Source organism: Watersipora subatra, chromosome 7, assembly GCF_963576615.1.
Source record: "Watersipora subatra chromosome 7, tzWatSuba1.1, whole genome shotgun sequence".
NCBI lineage: Eukaryota > Metazoa > Bryozoa > Gymnolaemata > Cheilostomatida > Watersiporidae > Watersipora > Watersipora subatra.
Window position 1 is genome coordinate 40,931,905 of NC_088714.1, and position 15,672 is coordinate 40,947,576.

Sequence of the window (15,672 nt, forward strand, 5' to 3'; positions counted from 1 at the left end):
ATAACACCACTGCAAATTGGCTGAAGAGACTTAAAGAGAGCCACCAACACACTGTGGCTCAGCAAGGGCTCACCATCAGCGAAGTGGACATCAAGTGCAGAGTGCAGCGTATGAAGAACTGGGCAGCACCTGGCTATGACATGATTCAAGCCTTCTGGTTGAAGAAATTGACATCACTTCACACTAGAATGGCTAAGCAGATGGAATGCCTAATAGAAGAAGGCGACCATCCAGAATGGCTGACCAAAGGATGAACTGTACTTCTGATAAAAGATCCAAAGCAGAGGCCGATTCCCAAAAACTATCGACCAATAATGTGCTTGCCCACCACCTGGAAACTGCTCTCAGGAATAGTTGCAGACAAACTGGAAGAGCACATGAGTCACTATATGACCAGTGCTCAGACAGGAATTGGGCGCAACACCCGAGGAGCCAAACATCAGTTACTGGTGGATCGGACGGTCTGTCAAGACAGCAGGAGAAGGCATACCAATCTTGCCATGGCTTGGATCTACTACAAAAAGGCCTATGACTCAATTCCCCATAGTTGGATACTTGAGTGTCTCAGTATGTACAATGTTCACCCTGCTCTTGTGGCACTCATCAAGATGTCAATGACCAAATGAAAGACGGAACTGGTGGCTAATGGCAAAAAGCTGGCGAGTGTACAAATTAAGCGAGGCATCTATCAAGGTGACTTCTTATCACCGCTGCTCTTCTGCATATGCCTAAACCCTCTAAGCAATATGCTGGAGAAGACTCACTATGGGTACCAGTTTAAGAGTGGCACCAAGATAAACCACTTCTTCTACATGGATGACATCAAGCTGTACGCTAACAAAGAAAGGGACATTGATTTGATAATACACCTCACTCAGGTATACAGCAAGGACATCGGAATGACCTTCAGTATTGAGAAATGTGGAAGGCTAATTCTTAAGAAAAACCATTTTATGCTCACAGATGGCCTGAGAATGCCAAATGGTACCATCAAAGATATAGAAGAAGGGTACAAATACTTGGGGATTATGCAAAGCAACATCAACCACGAAGCCGTGGTACGTCACAAAGCCATTACTGAATACAAGAAACGCCTTCGGCAGGTCCTACGCAGGTCCTATATAATAAATAAAATTGTTTCCTCACCCCGGTTAACCCGTATTTATATATATCATATATATACTCGTATCATATATATATACATATATATATATATATATATATATATGTTTATTTATATATATTTATTTATATATATATTTATATCTATATGTTTATTTATATATATTTATTTATATATATATTTATATATATTCCAAATCAGCTTGCCATTTTATTTCTAATATTGCATTTCTCTTATTGCAGGGAGAGATATAAACATACATATAATCCTCTCCATTCACTATTGCTGTTTGTTGCACATAATAACACCCAATAGATTACAGTTACCATTGCAGTTCTCAATTATTGCACTGCAGTGCCATTTGACTGTTAATAATGCATTTTTCAACCAGCAATACCCTTTCTTTTTCCATTATCACTTTGGTCGTAGGCTGTATGACAGGGGTATTTCTAGTTACAATACAGTTATAGCAGTTCACAACCATTTATTAAAAATAATCACTGGGAAAACATTTATGACTCATCTACATATAAAAATTCATGAGGAATCTAACAAAGCATCATTTATCCTGACAAAAAACATCACTTATCAGGATAAACACTCGACTGACAAAATATAAACTTACTTATCAAAATAGAGCATACTTTATCAGAGCAGGGCACTATTTATCAGGGTAAAAATTGCTTATTAGGATAAAAACACCACTTTTTCAGATAAAAACATCAATTTTTAGGACGAGCACTCAATTGAACGGATGAAAAATCACTAATTAAAGTAAAACGTAACTTATCAAAATATATACACCGCTTATCAGAAAAAAAGCACCAATTATCAAATTAAAATAACATTTATCAAGGTAAAATATTATTTATGGAAAGAAAAAGTTGAAGTTTCATATACCTATGTTTGAGTTAGTCAAGTAGCTCTATATATATCTATAGCTCTATATGTAGCTCTATATACAACTAGTGATTGTAAACAAAATGTTAAATAACATTTGTCTCAAAGCAATTGTCATAAAAGTTGACTCATAGCTTAGCTGCTAATATATCATACATATGGATGCCTGATTGCAGTTGGTAAACTACTCGCATCTGCCAGATTCTCAGTTGCTTCAATATGATTGCTGATCAAACGGAATGCAGAAGATGCAACTTTCTAGATTGCGAGTAAAAATAAGTACCCAGTAGATATGAGTTGCACCTTCTCAAGGGGTTTCTTTAGATTTTGTGTACTTTGAAGGATGGTATTACGCAGCCTCCACCTAAAATACAAATAATACAAGTGCCCTGCAACTAGCCACCAATGTATAAACATTTATTACAGTATTAAATGCCTCAGCTCATGTAAGACACTTGATAATCTGATAAACAGGTAAGTTACACGTACTGTAGTTTATGTTTTAATAAGCTTATTCCTTTACTGAATGAGCCATAAGATTTGTTAATTTGATAGATAAATGTATTGACATGCAAGCTGGGTGATAACTACTAGCCATAAAGTTCCATTATGCTTTCCTAAGCATTGATTGCGGCTCAAAACTGAAACAAAAAGTATATCATAATACCACTAATTTAAATCATAAAAAACATTGTTCTCAGAAATACCTGAAAATATTAAGGAAATAAGTCAAAATTGGCAGGTGTGGACAATAGCTACATTTTTACAGATAATAAAGTTCTCAATGACTGAGCTGTTGGCTTAGAAATTAAGAAAAAGAAAAGTATACAAAGTAGAGGCGTTGTTTGAACAAACACCAAAGTGTAATGTTGTTAAGATGAAATAGTCATAATGTTTTGTTGGAAATTTCTTCAACCTTATTTCAACCTATAAAGTATTTATTTAATAAATTATGGTTATATTAACGGAAAATTAAAAATTTTCCACACATGAATACTATTAAATATCAACTGGTACTTGCTTTTGTAGCTTTGTTTTGTGGTAACAAAGCAGTATCTGCATATTGTGACAAAAACACTAATAACTATGTTTGTATTCATGGACAAAGATGTCCAAATTTAGCATAGTTTATAAACATGCAGATGCATTTAACAATAAAAAGGTAAAGCCAGGCCTGTGGAGCGTTAGTAACGTCTTCATATTTGGTTTACCAGCTTTTGTTCTCAATCAGAAGATCGCATACAATAGGAGCCCAATATATTGAATATATGCCTTAAGAATATTTTTGATGGCAAGCAGAGTATCTCAAAAATTGAATTTTAAATACTTAAACCACATTAGTCTGAGATGAGGAAGAAAGTGAGTTTCTGCCATAAATGACAGGGACTAAAAACTACTAGGCAATCCTATAGTTACGATCACCACTGTATATAGAATGTCATAATCGAACTGGCATATCCACAACAATGGAGAATTGTCCAGGTCTACTGTTTTAAACATTGTATGATCTTCTTACAGAGAAGATGTTAAATTTGGTTGTAAAAATGTACTATAAGTATTATGTCATTGATTAGCATTCCAACAAAAGCATGAAAAAACCTCCAAGAGTACATTGGAGAAAAGTATGCGTTCGCGTGTGGAGAATATGTACTCCAAAAGAAACTATCATTGACAGTGACTCACGGCAGCTCTCAGCATCAATACTAGTCTATGCTTACGGTAATCTAATAGACTAGTCTACTACTGTATATATATATATAATTCATTTATATAAATATATATATATACATATATATCATTTATATAAATATATATAATTCATTTATATAAATATATATATTTATATAATATATATTTATATAATAAATAATTTAATAATTATTTATATAAATATATATAATTCATTTATATAAATATATATATTTATATAAATAAATTATATATATTTATATAATTCATTTATATAAATATATATAGCTCATTTATATAAATATATATATTTTATATATATAAATGTATATAATTCATTTATATAAATATATATAACTCATTTATATAAATATATGTAATTCATTTATATACATATGTATACATATATACATACAATATAAACAATATATATATATATATATATATATAATTATATATAACTTAAATCCTTAAGCTTCCTTATAAACATTTCATCTGACGAAGCATCTTTTGTGAGTGAAACAGGAATCTACTAGAGTGCACTAAACAAAAGTGGGTATGATTACCAGCTAACATATTTACCAGCGACAACAGGCAAAAAAAAGAAAAACAGACAAAGGCAGATAACTTGGTATAATCCATCTTTCAGCAAAAATGTGACCAGCAACATCGGGAAAAATTTTTTACGCATGCTCGACTGTGAGTTTCCAAACACACACCTACTGCAAAATATATTTAACCGAAACAACACCAAAGTGAGTTATAGTTGCATGAAAAACATCAAGCAGACTATAAACTCCCACAATATCGCCTCACTGCAAGTTGACCCTGAAGTAACAAGAGAATGGAACTGTCGAATTAAAGATGATTTCCCGTTAGTTGGAAAGTGCTTAACTAAGTCCGTAGTGTACAAAGCAACAGTGACAACAGCAGATGAGCAGCCGGACCAGCACTATGTTGGACTTACTGACAATAATTTTAAAACGCGCTACGCAAACCATAAGCCAACATTTAGACATGCACAAAAGCGATCTAGCAACGAACTTAATAAATATGTATGGAACTTGAAGGAGAATAACATTGATTTTAATATAAGATGGAAAATTGTTAGAAAGGCAACATCATTTAACTGTTCAACTAATACATATAACCTGCCTTGTGGGAAAAGTTTTACATCATTCGAATGCCTGAGTTGGCTACATTGAACAGGCGAAATGAACTGTCATCTACATGCAGACAAGTAGACAAATTCTTGTTTATATATATATATATATATATATTTTTTTTTATAATTATGTGTTTCTATGTATTTATATACAGTATATAGTAAGAGCAGTTGAAATGTAAGAGCGTGTGTAGACTTATAAGACTTGTAGTTACATTATTTGTTTACAAACATGTAGTTGTTACCTTTGTGAGTTCAAATCTAGAATGATGTAAGCTTTTCATTTAAAAATTGTAATGGCTATAGCTGGACAGACCGATTTACAGAATCAGTGTTACCCAAACACTGAGATTTAATACAGCGCACCTTCAAGATACAATTAAGGTCCAGGTTACGATACGGTCCAAGTTCGAATTTTGAAGCCGGTGTTTGAAGAAGTATGTTTGATGAAAATATTTCCACAATGCCTGAAAAAGATACGATGACCAATTTTGTTCAGTTGAGCCATTATTATGTGTAAAATGATATAATTTTCCCTTTAAAACCAGTAGCAAATTGGAGTTGCGATCACTTCTAATAGACGGTGAGGGGTCAGACAATTTCCATTAACTAATTACCAAAATCGATTTCATTATGAAAACAGCATCGTTTGGTTTTCCTTGCTGAATAGGTTGGTATTGATTTTAAACAACTGTGCTGAAAGTTACAGTAAAAGCGAAGACAGAAACTGATAAGCAATAAGATTTTAGTGATAAAAGTTGAAATTCAGTAAAATAATTAGAAATGCATTATAAAAATTAGTTTCAAGTGTGTGTTTTTAGTAAGTGAAACTTAATTAAATTAAATGCAAAGCTTATGTTAAACGTATGTCTGTCTTAAAGGTAAGAACTCTTTATGGTACGTACTGAACATGGTACACTATAATGTTACGTTTTATTGCTGATCATAACCAATACATACACTTAATACAATAAAGTTATTGTATGTAACTATAGTTATTAAGGTGAACATACTATTTTGTTACTAGTTTTTAATATTGACAGCATTTATATGAAATTCTGATGATTTTTTATCTGGGGGGATGTTTGCATTATAAAACTACTCTGGTTTCTATACCCCTACAGAAACTTTTTGCACCATAAGATGCCAACCCGAGAAAGAGTCAAAGTCATACACTGAGGGTGGTAGAAAGTTCTAGATTATAAGGTATTTATAGCTAACTTAATTTACTCAAATTCATAAGGTACAAAATTTACCCAAATACAATTACATTAAATACCAGTGTTATAAGCTGTTTTATATTTCCAGTGCAAGGACAGGCATTTACTTAGTACATGTATATAAATATATACATTTATAATTATAAATATACATTTCTCCAAGTATGTGTGTGTGCGTGCGTGCATGCGTGTGTGCCCGTGCGCTTGTGTGTGTGTGAGTGCATGTGTATGTGCGTGCGTGAGTGCTTGTGTGCGTAGGTGCGTGTGTATGTCGCTCCATTTGTGTATTTTTTCAATGCATCCATGCATTGATGATGCCCCGCTTAAGAAATATTTTTTGTAAGGTACAATTACCATAATTGGGATGAAAGCTGATTCTTCTCATGCAAGCAATTAAACTGTCTCCGTAAAAATAGCTTCAACATTATCTCTCTGTTCGGTCTGATAAAGACAGTACGATATTTCATTTTTATATTTGTACCGGTAGCGAGAAGTACCAGTATCATCTAATTCAAAGTTTTGACAAATTTCTGGTGGAACAATAACCTTTTGTATACACACACACACACACTTGTATGCAAGAATTTTTATTAATAATTCTACATATTCGGGATTTTAACTTTGTTTTCTCAGTTCGTATTAGTTGTATCATTACCGAATTATATTTTATTATTATTGTAGCAAAACCAACTTAATTTAGCTGTTACTCGCTAATTATTGCACATTTACATCTAAAGCTTTTTATAGTCGTTTTATTTTTTTAATTTATTTTACCTGTATGATACATTTTTCCCATGATATAAAGTGTAAAAGTTCTTTGACAAGGTTTTTCAGCTAATGTCAGTTTCTTGCTTATGCAATCATCAAGTTGTAGCTCTCCACATGATGATTGTGTAAGCAAGAAACTGAAAAAAGCAAGGAGCATACGTACAAATACTTACATATATCTACGTATGTATAAGTACGTATATGTATGTACGTATACATACATACATACAAATGCGTACGTATATGTATGTATGTGTACATATATACAGAAGTACATATATACTTGGAAAAGTATATATACATACACTTCTCAAAGTATGTCATCTGTCTTCTGTCTATATATGTACACATTCCAGCTAGAGATCTTAAAATCTTGGAAAAAAGAATCCGTACAGATGAATATTTGATCTCATACCCCCCCCAAAAGAATGAATGTGAAACCCAAATGATAATCAAAGAAACAGTGTAACTAGGGCAAACATATTCTGAGCAGCTGGAATAAATAAGTAGAGAACTAAATGTAGATGTGAAATAAATAACAAGTATGTAAACTACAAAACAGACTATTTGGTAATGATACAATTAGTACAAAATAAAAATCACTATGACCAAATGAAAAGCACTACAACAGTCACCAATTATTTATTTCGAGAGAAATGATCGTTGAAACGGTTTGGCGGAACGCATCGTGTTTTATGAGGGTGTTTTATGTTTTATATGTAACCCGTGAGCGCAATGTATTAATAAATACGCCATTTAACTGAAATTTTATCATTAAATAATTTTATATTTGCAAAAACCGTTTTACCGTAACAGATAATGCTGCACTCGCCATGGCAAGCAACTGATATCTCTTGATAGCATAGATCAGCGGTGCTCAACCTTTTTAGACATGTGATCTACTTTTATATTTGCCTGCCTTCAAAGATCGACTAGTCTAGCGAAGCCCCGAAACAAAAAATTAAAAACAAACTTGAGCCTGTAGTGGTGAGCCTATCACCTTTATTAAGTTCCACATATATGCTTATATAATGCAGTGATCCAGTAAGTAACATAATTTTAAAGGAAAAACATTCATTCTCTACCTTAGTGAGAATGGGTTTATGTTTTTATTCAAAAAGAAAAAACGAGATCGACTGCTAGCAGAAAGCTGCATAACATTTTAACAAAAGTTATTTTGGGTGCATGAAGAACTATACACGGTTTTGTATCGAGTGCGGACCTATCGGCTTTTTCTGCGGTCCTGTGCTGGGAACTTATGAATGGCGTTCACGTGTATTTTTGTTGGTCTTGAAATACACAATCAAACACGACTATACATAAACAACGATAATAGGTAAATAATGTTATTATTAAAACTACTTTTTTAGTGCAGTAGTTTAGTAAAGTGCTGTGCAGCAATAGTAGTTGCTGCTAGTTAGTGAATAATTATTATTTTATGTTGTAATTATATGTTATCCTAAAATCATCCCGCGATCGACTGCCAAGCACTTGAAGATCGACTGGTAGATCGCGATCGACTGGTTGGGCACCCCTGGCATAGATAGTCAGTACACAAGTTGCCAATTTTTCAGTTTGTAGATAAATTATTGTCGATATCGTGGGGCTGAACAAATTAGCCCTAACGAAATAAAGACAAAGAAGACAAAGAAGCTTCATGCTGCATATACATAAGTCCAACAATATTTCTTAGCCAGTGCTTCGTAACGTGTGGGTGCTTTGCTAAAATAATTAGCGTGTGGTTAAAATATATCAAATATGACAACGCCTTAGATTGAAATTTCCTAACCGAGGGTTCGTAAAGCGTGGGCACAATGCTAGAATAATAGCTATAGCTGGACAATCAAACCGACGAATACACATACTGTGGTGAACGCCGAGCCATGACGTTAAATTTCTTATTTTATTGTATGTGTTGTCCTTTTTATTTTATCGTTGTTTTACTCGTGCTGTCACTTGTCGTCACTCATGTTGTTGTCTTATTTTATTGTATGTCCTTTTTATTATATCGTTGTTTTACTCGTTATGCTATCACTTATCGTCACTTAAATTGTTGTCATACCAACGTACTAGCGATCCTGTTTATTCACCTTGTTAGCCGATATTCTTGCCGTTAGCCGGAACGGGTGATGTTATTATATATAAAGGAGCGCACTCATGTAGTTGAGCAGGGCAAATGGCCGTACGCTCCTTGGCTAGTGGATTTCTTTCTCTAATAAAAAAATTAACGAAACCGCACGCAATTTATTTCTGTATGAAATAGTCTAGATCGTGTGATAATTTGATTTCTGTAGTCTGATTGGTAAAGCGTCAGACTGGTGAACGGCAGGGTCTGAGATCGAATCTTCCTCGGTACGGAATATTTAATCCAAGATTTTAAAATCTATAGCTGGACAATCAATCCTACAAACATACGACAAACTTGGAAAAATATATATATAGACTGTAAATAAATATACATATATATATATATATGTATAAATATACTTATTTATATAATATTTATATAATATTTATATATTTAAGTGATACCAAAGATTTAATTCGTTCTAGTAAAAATTAATGGTGAAGCAAAAGCCTTAAGGCCTTAAAAAAAGAGAGTTTGTAATTGTTACTAATATTGGCGCTTACCAACAAACTAACCACAATTAAAGCACATCTTACTAACGTAAAACTGATAAGCATGTTTTATCATAGGCTTTAACACTTCTTTACTCACAAAACTTTTAAGAGAATTTTTTACTATCAGCTAGCATTTATGAAAAAGGAAATAAGTCATAAATATTGCAAGCATTCAATAGTTTTGATGCAAAAAAGTTTTAACTTAAACCCAAATTTTGATGCTGAACCAATATTATTAATAATTGATTGGTTGTTGGTTATCTTTCTATTTTCAAAAATAACTGCCGGTGTAAACTGCTAGACCACAAATGATCAGTCGAAGTACATAAAAGTCTTCTACTGTGGCTGTTGAGAACAGGAAAAATAGCTTTATATTAAGAAGAATATGTCGTATTACTACTACCCAAGGTTTCTACGCTACAATATCTCACAGTTTAAAATTGAATTCATCAACCTTGTTTTGCAGACATGTAGTTAAATGTGCCAATTTACATTTTTAAACATGGGTGTCACAACCGACATTCTAAAGTGTCAAAAATTTCACTCACCATGTTCAATCCCAGCTCAGAAAAGAATTTCTACTTCTTCAGAGTGATTTTGCTTGCCAACAATGAAGCCGGTATATCACATAATTTCTGTAAATGTAGAAATTTAAATATATGATTTATTGTTCAATCACTGTCTGGTCAGATCAAATGCTTAGTAGGAGCTTATTTTTACCTAGAAAATCAGCATTTATAAAAATATTGTCACATCAAACTGCTACCATTCGTTGGAGAGCAATTAACCAAACTCCAAATAGGCATCAGCTATGCAGATTTGGTTCTTTATGCCAAACCTGCCTGCAAGTTTTGATTGCTTGAATTTTGTTGAACTATTTTTAGTTTTGGCGTTGCGCTACTAATACATCATATCATTTTTTTGCATTTTTCTACAATACATCGATCATTCCAACTTCGAATAATTTTTGAACATTATTTCAAATTGGAGATAGGCCTACCTGTAAAAAAAGTAATATAAGAACTTTCCATTTTTACACTATATCAAAAATTGAAAATACTTTATCATCTTTCCCTAGCAACCAGCTCAAAAGAAGGACACGTCTGGAGAAGCCACTCAATATCATATTTTTCTTATCCCCAGGTTCCAATATAATGGGGTATAAATTATACACAGTCTATCTTGCAATAGTTGATACCCTTTCAAAATACCATAAAGCTTCCAAGTTTTAGTCAGGCATACCTTTGTTTTTTGCCCAGTTGCATTTATTTACTTGTCAAAACCTTGCAGATGTGTGATCTAATTATGCATCTGTAGAACTATAGCTAAAGTACCAAGATTCTTACTTGCTTCTAGTCACAGCTGCTGTTTCCCTTATTTCTAAAATAAAGAGAAACTACACGCATTCTTTGCTTTTTAATGCTGATGAGATGATTTGAAAATTTTATCCAATTTTCAACGCAGGTTTTTGCAAAGACAAGGGATTATTTTATATTTATTATTGTAGAAAGATCTATGCCAACAAATAAAGAATTTGAGTTTAAAAGTTTGCCTAAAAATTTTTAATATTAACTTTGTATATCGAAAGCTTGAAAAATAGCAAAAGATGCATCATGATATAGTGAGGAGTGTTCAAAAATACAATTTGAAGTTTGAAAAAGATGCTTTGAGTTTGACGAAACCTCCATTGTTTAGATAGATTCAGTTAATTAGTTTTGTGCCGAACGTAGTGCAACAAAGGTGCATATCCTTATAAAGCTTGAAATATGTAGAATATAAAGGTTTTATTGAATGTTTTTTAAATGTGTGTCAACCCAAACTCTAATTAAAAATGTCAAAGAATACAGATCTAAAATTTTACCAGTGTATTCCACTCTGTCAGGGTTACGGAATATTATAACAAACACTGCAAAACTCATTGAAATTAATCAAAATTTATTACTTTACTTATAGATCAACTGAAAAATGTTGGTGGTCTTCTAAAGTTTGCCTAAACACTGTGTGTTTTATATTTTTCTGGCAACTTGATCTAAACTTCACACACACATGTGTTGCATGCACTTCGTCAGATGACTTAGAAGGTTTAGTTTCAAGATTCTGTCTGGTTCACAGAGAAACAAATTTTGGAAATACAGTGTAAAAATTGAAAACATCTCTAATCACCTACCTTTGAGCTACCTGATTGAAAAGGAAAAAAATACTGAGCATGCTGGGCACGTTGGGCAGGCTGAGCATGCTTGGCAGGCTGAGCATGCTGGGCTGGCTGAGCATGCTGGGCATATTGGGCATACTGAACAGGTAGGACATGTTGGGCATGTTGGGTTTGCTGCTAAAGCGCTATAAGCATGTATCTGCAGTAAAAATGTCAGCCTAATTTTTGCTCAACCAACATCTCTTATATTATTAGCCAAACAAAAAAGTAACAGCAGTGAAAATCAATTTATTATTGCTCCGCTAACAACTAGATAATAAGTTAAGATTTTTAAAAGCTTGTGACACCATCAACCGTTCGGTCACACAAGAACAATACAGCTCTTGACATATTTAATATGAACTGTTCCGTCAAGCAGGAAAAATCCGCTCACAGCATATTTAAGAATCATGAGAGAAAATCTCAACATGGACTGTTGCAATTTTATATTTAGACAACTTGAAAGCTTAAAATAATTCAACTTAAAATTGATCTCGTCTTTTGATGCTACTTGCAATTATTAACTAATTTAACTTACGAATATTGGGCTAATCTACTCAAAGTAACAGATTTAAATGATTAGGTAAAAGTAATTAATGTTAGATTGACATAAACAAAAACATCTCAAGCTTTAAAATGATGTAGCTTTTGTGATTGTAGTCCAGTCCAATAGAGAGCAGGTTGCAACTAGGTAATGTAAAGTTTGTGTAGGCAGTTACAGACTTTTGTACATAATGTTAAAAGTCATAAACATGGAATGAACCCCAAAACATAAAGCTACAGGCAGATTACAACAACGAAAAATGGATGAACAAGTTTGTATTTGATGAAGACATTTAGTAAATCACTCTTCTGTAGTAGCATTGTAATCATGACTAAAAAGAGGGATAACTAGTATCCAGGACCAGCATGTCAGAAAACTTGTATCTGAAAACATGTATGTTAAACTCTCTGTGAGTTACAAGCTAACATATACTATAATATGAGCTCTGTCTGTTTTGCTTTTTTGCCCTTCGCTAATAAGTTGTTGTTCACATACGCATCAAATGTCAAATTCGCTTATCACCCTTGGAAAACAATCTTTGAAAAAATGCTTTTTTGGAATATATTCCTCAGTTTTCAAGTGCTCTGCCAAAAACATCACATTCAGTTAAAACTGGCAGCTTTCATTCTCCATGCTTTCACGAAGTCATGATCAATCGAAACCAGCTTAAACCGGTCAGTTGTTGTTTTGGCATTTTGGCCACCTATTTGAATTTGAATTTTCCAAGGTTTTTAAAGCACCACTATAAATCAAAAGTGTAGACGACAAGCTATGGCACCTTGTTTTGGTAGCTGCATAAAGCTGCAGTACTACAGCTGTTGTGCTTGACACAATTACAAATCTTTGTAAGGAACAATATGGCTAGAGATTATTACATAGCTGTATTTCAAAATTTGTTGAAGTCCGTCAAAAATGTTTGAACATGAGCCAAAAACTGTTTTTTAAAGAAATGCCATGATGAATAAAAACATGGACAAAAATATACTTGTTTTCCTCATCATTTTCCTCCTTTGTCCACGCATTATTAAATTTTTTGAAGTCAAACTGATTGCAATTTTACTACTTGCTCATAATTAATTGTCAATATTTGTTATAGTTTAACATAAAAACAAAATCCTTTTAAAATGATATAAGGTTTTCCTTGATCTGATGTGCCAACAAAAACTACCAAATGAAATTTTCTACCAAGACCATCAGTGTCATTGTTTCTAGCATTGCATCCTTATGTATTTTACTACCATTAAACTGATGGCAAAAAAAGGCGAGAAAAGAGCTGGGTGGAAGTTAGTGATAAAGCCTGAACCATGAGACAGTCATTGTCGAAATGATTGACTGTGAGAGAGAGAGACCTTACTCGTAGATTTTGCAAGTCAGTTAGGGCTCACTTCAGAAATTTGGAAAAGTTAGCTGCAAATTATTAACGGCTTTTTGGCTCTGACAATCAAACGACTGTTCTAAAAAAAAGCTAAATGTTGCTTGAGAATAGGCTGTTTCTATTAATTAAGATTATCAAGCTACAATGTTACCATTGATTGTAGTAAGATAAATGTTTGCAATTGTTTACAACGTTTTTATATTAGAGTTCGGCATATGCTTCACACAATATTAAACCCTAGAAATCTAAAACTTTGTCATGTCTGAAAAATATGTTGAGGAAATTGCAAGCATTCACTCATAAGTTCATATTTTCAGCATTTTTTACATCCAAGAATTCCTTTCTTCTCAAGATCTTATTTTACCAGTGGCACCCAGCAAACCAACCAGAGTAACAAATTGCATGCAAGTACTAGCCTCTATCATGTTCCAATTTCTCTACAACATATCCTCTCTATTTTATAGTTATTTCTGGCTTGAAAAATCTTTGGGCAAAGTTAACGTGTGAAAACATTATGTACAAACACAGTTTTTTCTACACTGTGATGACGTTTTTTTTTAAAGCTGCTTCTCTCTATTAAATCAACAGTATTTTTTAAAGTCATGTTGCCGAAATTAGTGCCCAAAACAAAATTTTCCAGTCAGAGACGCAAAACATATTTTGAACTAAATACTACTGAGCATTGACAAAAACTTTAAAAACATTGTTTCAAGTTTTTTGCTCCAAATAATTGACTAGGACTCGACTGTTAAACTTCTAATTTCCTTTTAAATTTTACATTTGCACTAAACTAAAGTTTTTATCAATTGTACTAACTTAAAATTCTTTTTTAAAAGACATGAAATAATATACAATCATTTTATACACAAGTTTTTTATCTGAAACCTTTTCACAAAGTTTTGATAATAAAAAACTGTGATATTCTTTTAACATTTTGTTTAAATAACTTTAAATTTATTACGGTTCAAAGAATTAAAAACAAACATTGTTGAAACTTTATGGTTTGAACTACTCAATGTATTTATAAATGTATTTTATGCAGGAACAAACTACATCACTATCACATACATTTTCTAAAAGCTCAAGTTAATCATACCCAGTAGTAAACATTTCAAATTTTTTGATTTTGAGTAATAGCTTAAAATAGCAAGGAGAAATTTCAGTTTAAATCTTGAAGAAGCCAAACAAGTTAGGCAGGTGTATCGTAAGCAATTCTAATTTTTGCATAGTTGCATAATACCACCAGCCTAAAAAACTATTTTGAATATTATTGCCAGCGAGTCAGTTGCTCAATGTTGTTAGTTTTTTTCAGAAGACAAAAAATGAAGATTAACAGTTGTCCATAACATAAGTAGGATAGGCATCGCAAAGAAGTTCAGGCAGTTTCTGGCTCACCTTCTAGCCAACAGCTTAGAGCTGAAGTTTTTTGCTCATGATCAAGAAAGCTGTTGCTCAGTTGCCGCCCAGTGCTGGTGCTTTGACAAAGATAAGAAAACTTCTTTGAATCTTCAACTCTCTAACGGTTACACAATCTTATGAAGGACTCTTTTCCATACCACAAAGTGGCATTACCAAACTCTGAAACAGAAATGAAAAACGATAATTGTTCCGCTATTTATATATTTTCAACAAACCATGACATAAAGTTGAGTATGGAGAGCTATACGAAATAAAATCAAACAAACTATTCCATAACCTGTGTGAGTGAGGACAACAAATAGAAATAAAGCACATGTAAAAACTACAGTACAAGGCAACAAAAATCAGATCTCATTGTAAATGCTAAAACAGGTCAAAGTTTTCTTAGGAAAGAAACTTATGAGTGGTCAGAAATATTTTCAATTTTCACCGCAATTATCGAAACATCATGCATCACAAGTTGGCTGTCTACATGAGCTACTTATACAGGCATTTGTACTTATAGTCTATGTACTTACATGCTACAAGTTGGCACCACAGCAGTTATTTCAGTTATTTCAGCAGGTGTGATAACTTTGATGATATTAAAATAGCCACTTGATTGTTTCGATTTAAAACTTTGCCTAATAAACTGTTTTAACTGTACTAGTTCCTAC

The 15,672-nt window shown here is 32.8% G+C and overlaps 1 long non-coding RNA gene across 2 annotated transcripts; it reads right to left on the reverse strand.

Moving 5' to 3' along the window:
• Nucleotides 1–1,674: 1,674 nt before the first annotated feature.
• On the reverse strand, nucleotides 1,675–15,166 carry LOC137400291 (uncharacterized). 2 transcript variants are annotated; one of them, XR_010979251.1, is made up of 3 exons: nucleotides 14,993–15,166; nucleotides 10,036–10,122; nucleotides 1,675–2,387 (listed from the first exon to the last, which is right to left on the reverse strand). It is a non-coding gene; the product is annotated as an uncharacterized lncRNA (long non-coding RNA). The 2 variants fall into 2 exon arrangements; XR_010979250.1 differs by lacking the exon at nucleotides 14,993–15,166 and adding an exon at nucleotides 10,730–10,861.
• Nucleotides 15,167–15,672: the final 506 nt, after the last annotated feature.